At 42.1% G+C, this 13,191-nt stretch overlaps 1 protein-coding gene across 1 annotated transcript in view; it reads right to left on the reverse strand.

Moving 5' to 3' along the window:
* Nucleotides 1-13,191, reverse strand: part of stim2b (stromal interaction molecule 2b) — a 53,627-nt gene that overhangs the window by 13,554 nt on the left and 26,882 nt on the right. The window lies entirely within an intron of this gene.

Raw genomic sequence — 13,191 nt, forward strand, 5'->3', positions numbered from 1 at the left:
CTAAAACAACTAGAAAAAATATCGTGTGCTCGCACCAAGACAGCTGTTGTCATTACCGCTCGACTGCGCGTTCCTTTGAAGAAGTCCTAAAAGCATTTAATGACACATCTTGAACGATGTGCACGTGTGACACAGACGTATAGGCGCACACGGGAATCTATCGCGAAAATCAACTGGCACTTTCACGCATCTCTGTAGCGTGCTGAGAGAGTCTGAAGGAGCGCCGTGAGTTTGACATTGAATACATAAAAGCTGTCTGTTGTTGAGAGGCTGTCTGCTACAAATGTTCCCAGCATTCCTGCTGTCACAGGAGAAAGATCATTTTTAAGTCTTCTCTGAAAGCCTTCTGCGCGGTTCGTATCTATGTACGCTCATATATTCGAATCCACTAACTTGAGTAAAGTGACCGAATCGCTTCTTTTGTCAACACAAAGTCATACATCTCTTAACACACAATGGATAACTGGCATGAAAAACAGAGAAACAAGACATGATACAGAGAGGGTGATAATGTAGACATGTAACTTAAAAAATAAAAAAGAAACAGAGGCCATAAAATGTTCATGTTTATGGCCTCTTCCTGCATTTGACTGTGTCAATATATGTGAGATTAAAGTGCGTCAGCTGTGTGTTTATTCAGAAGCTTGATCCAACCTTCACACACAAACCTGGTGTGTGACTCAGCGCATTAATCGAGACACGAATCAGGGTCCCTGGCTGTAGTTCTTACAGCTGAGCAGGGGAACATGGCCACCACGTTTTGCTGAAATCTGAACTTGACCTTGAGGTCACCAGTAATAACTGCACCTGTATTGTACCAATTTGAAAATCCTGTGTTGCTTCGTTTTCGAGTTATCCGGTCGTTAAGTGATGACGTGACGAATCCTACTTCCGGGCCTAAAGTAGTCTGCGTTTAATATGGCTTTTGTGTTGTTAACATGTTTAATGTTATGTATTTTCTTCTATTTAATCTCAAAAAGCTCCTAAAACAGTCAGTGATCACTGTTGACCTCCCTCGGCTTTTATTACCGCTAATCTTTAGAAGCAGAAAATTAGAGGTCATTCAGGTCTTTATGTCTAAGACATTCCTGCAGACTAACTAATTGGTGTGTGTCATCTGGTTTGAATAGATGAAACTGGGTATTTGAATGATTCTGCACAAGGGAAGCGTATGTAATGCAAACAGAAGTGGCCCTAGCATAGAACCGTGTGGAACTCCATAATTAACCTTAGTGTGTTTATATGAACAAAATCAAGTCTATTAGATAGATATGATTCAAACCACTGCACTGCAGTACCTTTAATACCTACAGCATCCTCTCTGTAATAATAATCTCTGTAATAATAATCGAACACTGAACTGAGGTCCAGTAGGACAAGTCAGTTTTAGGTAAATTTCCTTCCTATGTGTTTAGGCTTATTACAAAGTGCAGATGCACCCGGTTGATGTGTCGTTAGTTCTGCATGTATTTCGTCAGAAACTGAATTATCGGGTGATCTAAAAAGAGATGGAAAGCTTTCGGAATCCAGTCCAATTATTTGGTTTCATTAATGAAAGAATCATGGAACAGCACAGACTATTCAAATTATAATCAGTGGAATTTCATTTTAAGAGTAACAAATCTACAAACTACAGTTTACACTGTACCTAAAATCTTGGTAGTCCACGTGTTGCTGCCTGTGTCTGCACGTATCAAAGGATTCGAATTTGGTTCTGAAAGGCAGTTTCACTGCATCAGTTGAGAACAAAAATCCTCTGAGAACATTTGCCATGTTCTTCTTTCACAATAGAAATGCAAATTTGTCTTCTTACTGACGTAACACTGGGCACCAGCTGAAGGAACTGACGGCCTGCTGAGTCACTGGAGGGACCGCAATGTGTGCAACGCTACTCTAAATTAGTGTCTCGAAAAGCCTTTTAATGCTCACTTTATGAAAAGAAAAATATGAAGTGGTGCTGGCAAAGATGTGAACTTCAAGGACATTTCACCACATAAGAAAAGACAAAGGACGGCGAATATGAAGACATTCTTTCTGTTGCAGACCTTGAGAGATATCCTAATGGCCACATTTGCTCAACAACAAGCAGAAAAAACACATGCTACAAGTAACACATTAGCACTAGTAAATGAACAACTGTATAAGACAAATAGCTGCTCGAGTGTTATATTAAAAGCAACAGCAATTGGTTGCACTGCTGCAGCATGAAACTAATTGCAGGCAGACTAGCAGGGCCTCTTTGCATATGTTGAAAGGCAGCTTTGCCTTTGCTTTATGGGACCATATAAAGTAAGCTAAGAGGCATGAATGCAATGATAGGTCTTTGTGGCTTCTGTGGTTAACAGTTAAGATAGCCCGATAGCTGTGATAGTTACAGACACAGTGTGTAGCTTGCAGAATACATTTCTGCAAAGTGATTAAACGTCCTTTATGTTTCCAGGGATAGACAGCCTCGGTCCTGAAAATACGACAACACGTCTACATACACAGACAGAGAGTGGCACATGTTCAGAGCGAGGCAGACACGCACACAGCAAACAAAGACAGATTTCTTCATATCAGATTCCAGATTGGGGGGAGTTGGCGACATACTTCCCATGAGTCTCTGCTTTCTCTAAACAGTCTAGACTCTATTCACCCCCCCAAATATCTACTGTATCAATCCATCTGTCCTCATCAGCTTATCTAATATTACTGGAAGTTATTACACCCATCACTTATCTATCACCATAACCCGGAGTGATGATATTTTTAATCAACAGCATACCTCAGCGTTAATGAAAGTCATTAGTTTGTGAGTCTGCAAAAGGAGGATAATTAAGTTGATTAATTATTATTAATATGTCGCAGATTTGGAACAAAAGGTGAGGTGCACTTGGCTGCAATTCATTATAACGTGAACTACCAGGAGGTACACCTGATTTATCTCACATGACAGCTGGGCAGACTTTTGTGAAACTGTAGCTCTCATGATAAAAAATCGTTTTCATCCCTTTTTTTTGTGCAGTCAGGCTTGTTACTTCGCTCAAGATCAAAGTGGGTGTCGTTTTGCGTAACATTGTACTCATGTCACGTGCTCTTCGGGTTTTATCAAGTTATTCTTAGAACAGCCGAGGTCTGAACTTTCTGTTCTGTCGTTAGCAGCAGGTTTTTTTTCCGTTCACATCAGTTCGACAGCAAAAATAAAACCTTACTTTGGGAGATCAGAAGGCCTTTCACAAGATAATGCCTTTATTCTTCCAACTTTCTTTATGTGAGATTCAGACAATGGTTTTTGTCTCGCCTCACTGGTACCAAGAGGACAAACCACACCTTCTGTGTACTGACCCCCCCATCCAACATCCAGCAGGACATTTTCTATGACATCATACTGCTTTCTGCTGCCAAGAATTTTTTCTTCCATTAATGCCCCTAACTTTAGAACCATTTGCCCCTCAATGGCAATATCTCCATCGATCACCAGGCTAATGCATCCGTATTCACAAGGAGTCACCACAGGAGGTAGTTTGAGTTAGCGGATTTTATTATTATTATTTATTTTTATTTTCTTTAAACTGGATGCTGTTCCTGATGCAGCCCACCGGTTGGTGAGCAATTGGTGGAAGTTGCTGGTTGTCACCATGTGAACTCAGTCACAAAGAGAGTGCTCCCTGTGATTGTTGTGATTCTAGTTGGTTGCTAGCAAATTTCTACAGTCTCCCACACTTCGCATTGAAGACTCCAACTTGTCTGCAAACGCTCGGCAACCACTTGCTGAGCCTTAACGCTGCAATCAGGAAGTTTCAAAAGTCGCAGCATTTACTCTAAAGGAAAACGTCTGTGTTTCCAGACTGTGTTGAACTCATGGTTTTGTTTCCACTCAGGCAAATGCAGCAATCTGCTAACGACCAAAACAACCTGAAAGAGTTTTCCGGTGTAACACCATATTCCTCCTTTCACCTAGGAACTGCTGCCGGATCAGGGAATACACATTTTTCCCTAGCAGTTGGCGGTTGCCATGGAGTCATGAATTAATTTCTAAGCCTGTGTGACAAGAGCCTTTCTTAAATAAACGTTCAGAAAAAGTCACTGTGTCTCAATTTCTCTACTCCTATTATTACACTTTGATTTAGTGGACTGTTTGCTTACACAGCATGAATATCATGGGGTTATCTCAAATAGAGAGTGGCGGAAATGGTGAAAGCAGCATTTAACTGTGACTGACTCACTAACCGCTGCTATTTGCCAGCATTTACAACTTGTTGAGCCTCTGACCACACATAGAGCGCTATTAACATCAAACAATGCTACAACACATATAACATTAACAGCTGATAAAAATGTGTTTTAGCATAGTTTTAGCACTGCTACATCCACATCCACAGATGACACATTTCTCCTTGTGGTTTTACTTATTTTGACCTTTGATGCTTTAATTAATATTCTTGTTCTCTGTAACATTAGTTTAAACAACCAAGAAACCAAGGCAGTAGCACCCAAAATGCTAATGCTAGGCTCAATGTTAGCATCAAAGGGGAAGACTGGGAAACAGAAACCAGTAAATGACATTAGGTGGCTGTGTACATCTTTTCTATTTATTCCATGGTTTTGTCCTGGTTCTGCGATTCGTCCCACCATCGAAAACATGCTTGGGTAATTGTGCTGTTACTGTGCGCTTCATCAATGCAGTAGCTAACATGTGGAGATCTAAAATTGAGTTTGCCTGCAAGGGGAGATATCTTATCTTAGGGAAAGTAAGTAGAAGAAGGAAGTATCTTAGGAACAAATATGCTTAACTGCTTAAAGAGAGATCAGCACGAACATTACCTTTTATTGTATTTACATATTAAACATGCAGCTAGAACCAGCACTGATTAGCTTTGCTTAGCATAGCTCTCAGACGTAAGGGGAAACTGCCAGCCTGATTCAGGTCAAAATAAATAAACCAGCCCGATTATAAAGAAAGACAAAGAGTGTGCAATCACTTTGCAGTTGCTGACGCAGTACTGACACTTCTGGCAATGTTGTAGTACCAAGAGATAATTAGAAGGGATACATGTAAATTGCTGCACTGCAGCTAACACCTTAATGCACAAACTCTGTCCTCTTTCAAAGCTTGGACTTGTGACTAAAATCTCATTTGAATGTTCCCTCTAAGGCATTCCCAGACAAGTCAACAAACCTTCAAGAAGCTTCTTTTTATAGATATACCATACCCTCCATGCTCCATGAGGCTCCTCCTCAAGTTTCTTCTCATCATAGCAGCCTCATCACAAATAATAAATATACAGTGGGGCAAAAAAGTATTTAGTCAGCCACCGATTGTGCAAGTTCTCCCACTTAAAATGATGACAGAGGTCAGTAATTTGCACCAGAGGTACACTTCAACTGTGAGAGACAGAATGTGAAAAAAAAAAATCCATGAATCCACATGGTAGGATTTGTAAAGAATTTATTCGTAAATCAGGGTGGAAAATAAGTATTTGGTCAATAACAAAAATACAACTCAATACTTTGTAACATAACCTTTGTTGGCAAACGTTTACTATAGGTCTTTACCAGGTTTGCACACACAGTAGCTGGTATTTTGGCCCATTCCTCCATGCAGATCTTCTCGAGAGCAGTGATGTTTTGGGGCTGTCGCCGAGCAACACCGACTTTCAACTCCCGCCACAGATTTTCTATGGGGTTGAGGTCTGGAGACTGGCTAGGCCACTCCAGGACTTTCAAATGCTTCTTACGGAGCCACTCCTTTGTTGCCCGGGCGGTGTGTTTTGGATCATTGTCATGTTGGAAGACCCAGCCTCGTTTCATCTTCAAAGTTCTCACTGATGGAAGGAGGTTTTGGCTCAAAATCTCACGATACATGGCCCCATTCATTCTGTCCTTAACACGGATCAGTCGTCCTGTCCCCTTGGCAGAAAAACAGCCCCATAGCATGATGTTTCCACCCCCATGCTTCACAGTAGGTATGGTGTTCTTGGGATGCAACTCAGTATTCTTCTTCCTCCAAACACGACGAGTTGAGTTTATACCAAAAAGTTCTACTTTGGTTTCATCTGACCACATGACATTCTCCCAATCCTCTGCTGTATCATCCATGTGCTCTCTGGCAAACTTCAGACGGGCCTGGACATGCACTGGCTTCAGCAACGGAACACGTCTGGCACTGCGGGATTTGATTCCCTGCCGTTGTAGTGTGTTACTGATGGTGACCTTTGTTACTTTGGTCCCAGCTCTCTGCAGGTCATTCACCAGGTCCCCCCGTGTGGTTCTGGGATCTTTGCTCACCGTTCTCATGATCATTTTGACCCCACGGGATGAGATCTTGCGTGGAGCCCCAGATCGAGGGAGATTATCAGTGGTCTTGTATGTCTTCCATTTTCTGATGATTGCTCCCACAGTTGATTTTTTCACACCAAGCTGCTTGCCTATTGTAGATTCACTCTTCCCAGTCTGGTGCAGGTCTACAATACTTTTCCTGGTGTCCTTTGAAAGCTCTTTGGTCTTGGCCATGGCGGAGTTTGGAGTCTGACTGTTTGAGGCTGTGGACAGGTGTCTTTTATACAGATGATGAGTTCAAACAGGTGCCATTCATACAGGTAACGAGTGGGGGACAGAAAAGCTTCTTACAGAAGACGTTACAGGTCTGTGAGAGCCAGAGATTTTCCTTGTTTGAGGTGACCAAATACTTATTTTCCACCCTGATTTACGAATAAATTCTTTACAAATCCTACCATGTGGATTCATGGATTTTTTTTTCACATTCTGTCTCTCACAGTTGAAGTGTACCTCTGGTGCAAATTACTGACCTCTGTCATCATTTTAAGTGGGGGAACTTGCACAATCGGTGGCTGACTAAATACTTTTTTGCCCCACTGTATAATGTACGCTTATTTTGGTACAGGCTTCTCACAGGCAATCCTAATTTTGCCGCTAAGTTATAATGCACGGCCTGTTAGGAACTAATAAAGCACGCACACAGTAGCACCACCGCATCGCCCCTTGCTGTGATCTGGGTTGTGTCCATGTGATTTCAAGTGATGCAACATGATCCAGTCGAACGTTCCTTTGGCAGTCGAGCAGCACACAGCTCAGCACCCTGAAGGCAAAGACGTCCACCTGCCGTCCCCGGTGACTGATCTCAGAAACAGACCCCGAAACGTCACTCAAAACCACCCGACAAGACCCAGACTCGCAGCGTAATAAGAGACGGGATTATGTTTAACTGGGCTGGATTCCTCGTCAAATTTCAAATGCTTTTAGAAGACTGTAAAAAAATATTACTGTGACACTTGTGGGTTTCTATATATATATTAACGGTATATATTTAGGATAACGAGAGAGGGAGGAAAGAAAAACCTGATGGATGATTGGAGACCCACATTAAGGGAGTGCAGATTATAAATATATTATATATGAAACAACTTCAAACGTGATGATGATAAAAACGCTTTGATTGGTGGGATTCTCTCTCTATTATTGTGGAGTCTTTACCTTGAGCACCTTGAGGCGACAGTAGATTTGGTGCTATATAAATAAAGTTGCATTGAATCCTGGTAAATTTTCACCCTCCTGTGACAATTATTTATGACTCTCCTCTCTTAAAGTGAACTTTCAGAGCAGCCCAAGCCTTTTTTTTTTTGTTTAACATCCTGGTTGATATCTATGTGGCGTGACACGTCAAGTAAACGCTGCCAATGCAAAGGGAACAGAGATATGTTGGCCTCTATACTTCCTTGTTTGCTCTCACTCCTCTATCACCCCGTGCTGACAGTACATTTAAGGTGGTAACTTATGTATTAAAAACTAGATATTAAGTGAGGCAGACATTGAGATTGTGGTCAAAATGAGCAAAAAGAGCTCAATCTGTACTCAAATACAGGCGAAGACTGTGTATGACCTGTGTGTGTGTGTGTGTGTGTGTGTGTGTTTGTGTGCGCATGTTTTATTACTTGTGTGGTGATATGACGTGCGGTCAGTGTTGTCTCTGTGGATTCATTTCCATCTTCCATAGCGACAGTGATTGTGGTTAAGTTACAGAAGAATTTTAAAGGTGAAACAGGTTCATGTGTCAGCGCTGCCAGGCAACCGACAACTGTGTGAAAAGATCGCCTTCATACTTTCAGAATCAATGTAATGACATTCTCATCATGCTAGGGAAGCGAAACAAAGCTTTACTATGTAATGGAAATATTTAGCTTTTTCAAATGTGGGCAACTGAAATGCAAAAGTCTTGAGCCACCCCTTCATTTCTTTCTATTTTGCTCGGGGAATGGGAAATAGGAGGGACAGCAGTTTACTGAAACATGTGCGTGGAAATGAGGCATGTATGAGGCAAAGACAGAGTTTGTACAAACTAACGAGCTTGAAAGTCAGTTTTCGGTTTGCCCTCTTTTATTTCTTTCTTGTCGTTTCTTTAGTCTTCGGGAATAGTTCTCCAGGCTTGTCACGGCCTTGCCTTGCTAAGCATTAATTTCTTTCTCCAAATGATGTGAAGATCATATTTACTCAACGTGGAAACGTGCTTAAGGTTTGAGCGATGTTGATATACGAACAGCCAGCAGAGCTTGAATAGAGGATTATGTGTGTAAAATAAATGGGCTCAACACAGATGCCACTTGGGTTTTCTCATGTTTTCTATCAAATATACAGACACAGGAAAACATGACCACAAAGCCACTTGCGTCACTGTCACATACGTCATCGCCTCTGTGGAAACATGACTTCATTTGAACTTGACTTCCACCTTAAGATTCTCTTGAAATCTTTGGCATGAAAAACAAATATCATGCTCGTGGTCATGACATGATCAATGTCACCTTACTGGGATAAAGGTAGCGGGAAAGAGGGAAAGGAGGAAGTGCCACAGAGGGTGTAGGGTGTCAGCCAGGTGGCAAAGGGGCAAGAGTGTGATTAGGTCTTGATTGCCAAAGGCCAGATGTGAGCTGACCCCTCACGTCAGTCTGCCTCTTAACTGTGTACCTCCTTTCAGCTCATCACTGCTAGAAAGAGCCTGACTGTAAATCAAACTGCTGGTAGAATGCGACCAGTCGTCCCACATACCACAACAGGGGATCGAATGGCTAACTGTAGCCCACAAACCCCTAAACCAAACTTTCACATCATAAATACAGTTGTATTAATTACCATTTATTACATTAAGAGCTCTCTTTCTAATCCCTTTTGCATGAATTCAGACTTACCAGGCTTCAGTTCATCATAAATATTTCAGAAAAACTAACAAGATCCAAAAGACACGCAGAATTTCATTACTATTACATAGTTACTATTTCACATCTGAATTTTAGATTACATTTTAAAGGTTTTGTGGGATCACTGAGGTACACATGGGGTTGCCGTCCTTCTCAGGAAATAACTAACATGGAGTTACCATGATCCAGCTGAACGTCATTCACCTTTTAAGTGCTCATGATGTTGACTCACTGAGAGACACACAGGTAAAAATTCCACCTTAAACGTTACAGATTCTTTCGTCCTGTTGCGCAGTCACTTATATAAATGTATATTAAACTTCCGCTGTGGAAGCAGTGGATGCATAACCTACGAAACAAGTCGCAACTTAACATTGTGCGTCATTAATAGCGCTACATCCGTGCCTACTAAGCCTATATAAGCCTGAGAGCAGCCTATGATCCTGCCCTGTGTTTTTGTGTAGGCTGAGGTTAAAGGCTCGGCCCTGTCGGCCCCACTCACTGCAGAGCAATCTGCCGGACCACACCAAACTTTGAAAAACACAAACACTGTGTCTCACTTCCTTCTTTGGGTGCACATTTATTTAGCACACGGCAGTCCCTGGACTCTTTATTAGGTACACCTGCTCACTTTTATATCTAATCAGCCGGTTTTCTGCAACTCGGTGCATTTAGGCATGTAGACATGGGGAAGACGACCTGACAGCGTGTTGTCTGCCAACTGGAAGATCAGTGAATTGATCCCAGACTCCACATACCCAAGTATCCTTGGGCAAGGTACTGAACGCCAAGTTGTCCCCCAGTGCTTCCATCAAAGTGGGAGTGTGTGTGTAAATGCTGGAAAGCTCCGAGGCATAGATAAAAGTGATTTCTGAATGTGTGAGTGAGACCTGTAGTAGGAAAACACTTGGAGTGCTCAACTGAATAGAAAAGCGTTACATAAGGCCACGTCCACGCTAATACATTTTCGTTTGAAAGCACACACCGTCCACACTGAGACGGCGTTTTTGGTCAAGGAAAATGGAGCTTTTTGAAAATGCTCTCCAAAGTGGATACATTTGAAAACGTCGTTTTCGCAGCACAGTGTGGACTGCGTGAACAGAGACTTTTTAAAACAATGCATTTTAGTCATGTGATGCAGTCATGTGACCAATTAAACTAAAATGAAAGAGGGCATTATACAGAAGTTGTTTTGTTTCCTCTCAATTTTGACAGCCCTATTAAGGATTAATACCAGTTTGTACTTGCTCCACATAGCTTTTCTTCAAATTCCTTAATTCTCACTCGCTTTTGCAACTTTGTACTTTTGTGTTACCCGTAGCAACAACTCCACCTCATTGTTAGTCCATTTAAAAAACTCGGATTAGTGTAGATGTAGCCTAAGATTCAGTCCATGTAGCCACAGTTGTTTGTGTGAATGCACTCGTGCTCTCAGAATAAGAATTGCAATGAGTACTGTATATTCTCGTTTATCTGCACTACTGCACTGTTTTATCTTTGTAAAGCACCAACTAACTTGGTTCTGCAGTGGTCTGATTGGTCAGATTTGTTGATTTAGATCCTCGCTCGATTTGAAAAAAATCAATGCTCTTTGTATGAAAAATATTTTTGACGTATAAAATATTTTACACATCCAGTGTGTCTGTGGTCATAAAGGTCAGAACGTGATGTGAGCCGGATTTTGATGAGGCCGAAAAAAGACAAATCACTTTTTTCAGTCAGTCTCCTGCTCGTCTTTCATAGAGCCAACGGATGGACAGCCACTAATTTGATAAAATAAATCTGCCCAGCTTTGAAACCCGGCTCCATTTGTCTCAGGAGACCAGAGGAGAGGTTCGAAAATATTAGGTAACAAATAAACAGCCAAAAACAACATGAAAGAAACGATCAGCCACTGCCTTTACTGAGCCAAAAGGTGATACTAAGCATGGGGACATTCAGTATCGCACTCGTATACTGTACACGCAGGCGTCGGTAATCCACACACAGACGGACACACAGCTCCTCCGTGTGGGCTGAGGTCCAGTTCCGACACTCCAGCCCTCGGAGGTCTTTAGACGGGATTCACACAGCATCCGGCCCTTTACTGAGGCGCCACCACAGGGCTGTGGGGTATAAACGGTTTCTCACACCAGCACTTCTCAGGCAGTTAAAAACGTCTCTGCCAGCAAACACACATGCACACACACACACGCATGCACACACACGCACAGAAAATGTGACTGCAGTCCCAAGTGGTTGCTTTTGAATGTAAGGAGGTGGCTGATTACCAAGAGACCCACAGGGCACACCAGGTCAGCGTGATCTCAGATGTCAGCCATACCCTCCAGCACACACACACACCATCCATGCATAAACACACACTACCGTACCGGTGATACTTTCACCTCTTCAACTATCCGGAGCATAAGCTCATTTACTCAGAAGTAAAACTTTTCCAAACGACTTTCTGGAGCTCTAAACGCTTTTAGTTTAACCTCAAAAAGAGTCAGCGCACGCTCTCGATAAAACTATAAATATGAACAGTTTCAACATTTAATGATAAATTACATCACAAGTCGTATGAAACTGTAAGTAAAGAGTCGTGTGCGTCTTTGATGATGTGTCTGTATGTTAGGAATGCTGACTTGGCCGTCTCCTCCGATGACTTATTGCCTTTGACTGATCCAATGCCACAAGCTTTTATTCACTCTTAGCTTTGTAAACTAAACATTTACTCAGATTTGCCAGCTTTCAGCAATCAGTTGGAGCAAGTTGCATTTATAAAAAAAATAGGTCAACTTTAACCATTTGGGTGGCCTGTTAAACAACAGGGTGTGTTTCAGAGGGCAAAATACACTTTGTGAAATCTTCTTCACAGAAATGCAATTTAGGTATAATAATTATGTAACCGCAGCAGCTTATTGTACTATAAAATGTGTTTTCATTGTTATCAGCCTAGCTCCTGCCATATTACGTTTCTTTATAGTCAGAGAGGTCACAAATTTTACAGCAAAGCAGTAATTAAATCAGAAAACTAGGAATGTAACAAAACTGGAGGGATTTATTTTATTACTTTAGTAAAGGAGATGTGCTGAGGACAAAATATATAAAAAGAAGATGGAGACTAGGCCTCGTGTAAATCAAATGTTTTCACCATGACTGTGTAGAACAGCTCACCTACACTTACGGGACACAGCGGATCATCTGGCTCCACCTCAGCCAAACCCTAACATCCTCCTCTGTTGCGACAACGCTCTGCATGTCCTCCTTCACTACATCCATGAATCTCCTCTGTGGTCTTCCTCTTCAACTTCTGCCTGCCAGCTCCATCTTTAACACCCTTTGTCCAATATATCCACTAGGGGTGCAACGATACTCGTATCGGTATTGAACCATTCGATACAGTGCTTTCGGTACGCTTATGTATCGAACAATACAAAATGTTTTATTTATTTTATCAACTTTTCTTCTGACGATGCTGTCTGTGTTGAGCGCTCAGTGGATCTGCGTTCGACTACTCCGCCTAGGCTGCACTGTCGAGTGCAGATCCACTGAGTGCAGCACAAGCTAGCAAGACAGAAGCTAAGCTCGTTGCAACATGGCAAATTGAACCTCCCCCACTCTCATTCAGATCTGGCGTTTGGAACTATTTTGGTTTTCATGTGACGTATGACCCTGATGGTAAGCGCGTCATGGACTAAAGTAAAACAGTATGTCGGATGTGCCATGCAATGCTCAATTGGTGGGAACTAGTGCGTTAGCGCAGTTAGCTCGTTAACATGTTGACGCCGTCCAGCCCCACTCACGGGGCGATCCGCGGTAACTCGTTAACGGAAATTTGCCGTGTTGTGGCGTTAATGTCATTTTAACGAGATTTACGCTGACAGCACTAGTGTGAACACAACGAATATGACTGCACATTTACACCGACATCATCCTAGTGCAAAGACAAGTGGAAGCAGACAAAAACAACAAGCAGCATGCTACAAACTTTACCGAGTCATTTAGACAGCCG

Source organism: Astatotilapia calliptera, chromosome 3, assembly GCF_964374335.1.
Source record: "Astatotilapia calliptera chromosome 3, fAstCal68.1, whole genome shotgun sequence".
Classification (NCBI taxonomy): domain Eukaryota; kingdom Metazoa; phylum Chordata; class Actinopteri; order Cichliformes; family Cichlidae; genus Astatotilapia; species Astatotilapia calliptera.